The sequence below is a fragment of the Hyperolius riggenbachi genome, chromosome 1 (genome assembly GCF_040937935.1).
Source record: "Hyperolius riggenbachi isolate aHypRig1 chromosome 1, aHypRig1.pri, whole genome shotgun sequence".
NCBI lineage: Eukaryota > Metazoa > Chordata > Amphibia > Anura > Hyperoliidae > Hyperolius > Hyperolius riggenbachi.
This window is the reverse complement of record NC_090646.1, coordinates 8,417,264-8,420,038: the sequence shown is the minus strand read 5'-3', so window position 1 is coordinate 8,420,038 and position 2,775 is coordinate 8,417,264.

Here is a 2,775-nt window from a genome sequence, read left to right as displayed (position 1 = left end):
AAGCCAATGGTCATAATGGGTAGACAGTAATATAATACAATTCTAGTCTTAGGTGTGAGGTCCTTGGTCTCAACACCTGGGATCTAGTCTAACAGATGATAATCACAATATAACAATTCCTAGTCTTAGGATTCACAACCTTTTTCTGTGGAAAATGCACCTCGCACTGAAATGCAAGGCGAGGCCGAGGATGAACATGACGTCAACAACTCAACATGACGCAAAATGGGGGCGGAACAGAAAGCTGCTTTCAATGTTTTGAAGGCCTTAATTGCCTCCGGTGGCCAGTTAGATGCATCATTCATCACACCCAAATCCCAGAGCAATGTGTGCAGGAATTTGAATCGCAGGAGGTGTACCAAGATCATCTGGACAAGTGACCAAGTGACAAGTGACCAAGTGACAAGTGACAAAGTGAAAAGTGACCAGTGACAAAGTGACAAAGTGACAAACTGACTGACAAAGTGACAAAATGACAAAGTGACAAAATGACAAAGTGACAAGTGACAAAGTGACAAGTGACAAAGTGACAAGTGACAAAGTGACAAGTGACAAAGTGACAAAGTGACCAGTGACAAAGTGACAAGTGAGAGGTTGTTCTGGGGAGCTCTACTCCACTGCACACAGTCACATATGAGGAGAGGTCTCGTCGGGACTGCTGATCCTCCTCAGCTTGCTCAAAGCCTTGAGGGTTCCTGAAGATCCTCTGCTTGGAGTTCGCCGGGGTTCAGCTTGGTGTCGGGGTCGGCGGCGTCCTCCTCACTCCAACGTGGCAGATCTTCTGTTGAAGGAAAAAAAAAAAACATTTTTAAAAGTCCAGTACCGCTTCTGAAGGACTCACCAAGAGATGCAGGAGCGCTTCAATCTAGCGCACCATCGCTCGCTGGGTAATGTCCCTCCCTACGCGCTGGAATTCTACGCTGCACATGCTAGCACGCTTTTGCGCAGTGCCGAGGCGCATTCCAGCAGCTAGCTACCAAGCTTCTGTGGATCTGATTGGGCCACCATGTTGGATCTCTGCCAAGTCCTCCAAAATTTTGAGCAATCCACGTTGCTTGTGACTGAGCAGTGACAACTCTACAGTCAGCATTACAATACCACTGCTGTGTTTACTGAAGAAAATAATGTTGAAGATGGAAACCGCTGGCATGATGCAAGTGGGGGAATCTGAAGATGAAAACGATCAGCGTGATGATACCAACATCAGGCAACCTGCCTCAGGAAATGCTGGTCCCAGCTATGACAAAGAACAGGACGAGGAACAGCTGAAGTTGGAGCAGGAATTGGATGTCCCCACTGCCGAGGGACAGAGCGGTGCACGTTGGACTTCCACAATTTAGCGGGAATGGACAGCAGAAGAGGAAGAAAGTGATGCTGGTGACGAATATGGTGCATCACAACAATCACAACGCTCACAAGAACATGAAGACAGAGGAGTCTGGCAGGATTCTCTGGCACACATGGCTCAATTCATGCTAGACTGCATTTAACGCGGCCCGCGCATTATTCACTATTCATTATTATTCATTATTCTGGACAACACCAATTACTGGGTTTATACCCAGTTTATACAAACACAATGTTAAAAAACTGATTGAAGAAAGTGTCAGACAGGTCAAAAATGGAACAATTCCAGCAGGCCCTTGAGCACCGGCGTACCTACCGGGGTTGCGACCCCCTCAGCTGCAGGGGGGCCCGGGGCTGCTCTGGGGCCCGCTCACTGTGCGTGGGGGGAGCGCTGCTCTGGACCCCACAGCAAGGTGCTCAACTGGCCGCAGCGTCTAATAGACGCTGCGCCAGTTCATTCCCCGCAGCCTGCATAGTCTCCGGCAGGCAGAGATGGCCGCCGAAGAAGCCCTGCACTGGACTGGAGACTATTTGTGTCTCCAGTACAGGGCTTCGGCAGCCATTTTGCCGTAGCCCTGCACTCTGCCTGTCAGCGCGGGAGATGTGCTGCAGGAGGACTCGGGGAGCTGCGAGCCAGATGCCGGGAGAGGAGAAGACTTCTGTCAGGTAAGTGAATTGTTTTTTTTTCACAGGTGCATTTTTTTTTCTAGTATCTGCTGCCTACATTGTGATTTTCAGGTGTCTGCTGCCCACATTGCAATTTTCTGGTGCCTGCTGCCCGCAGCCCACATTGCGATTTTCTGGTGACTGCTGCCCACATTACGATTTTCTGGTGCCTGCTGCCCACATTACGATTTTCTGGTGTATGCTGCCCACATTACGATTTTCTGGTGTATGCTGCCCACATTAGGATTTTCTGGTGACTGCTGCCCACATTGCGATTTTCTGGTGACTGCTGTCCACATTGCGATTTTCTAGTGACTGCTGCCCACATTGCGATTTTCTGGTGTCTGCTGCCCACATTGCGATTTTCTGGTGTCTGCTGCCCACATTAGGATTTTCTGGTGACTGCTGCCCACATTGCGATTTTCTGGTGACTGCTGCCCACATTGCGATTTTCTAGTGACTGCTGCCCACATTGCGATTTTCTGGTGTCTGCTGCCCACATTGCGATTTTCTGGTGTCTGCTGCCCACATTAGGATTTTCTGGTGACTGCTGCCCACATTGCGATTTTCTGGTGACTGCTGCCCACATTGCAATTTTCTGGTGACTGCTGCCCACATAAGGATTTTCTGGTGACTGCTGCCCACATTAGGATTTTCTGGTGTGTGCTGCCCACATTATGATATTCTGGTGACTGCTGCCCACATTAGGATTTTCTGGTGACTGATGCCCACATTGCGATTTTCTGGTGACTGCTGCCCACA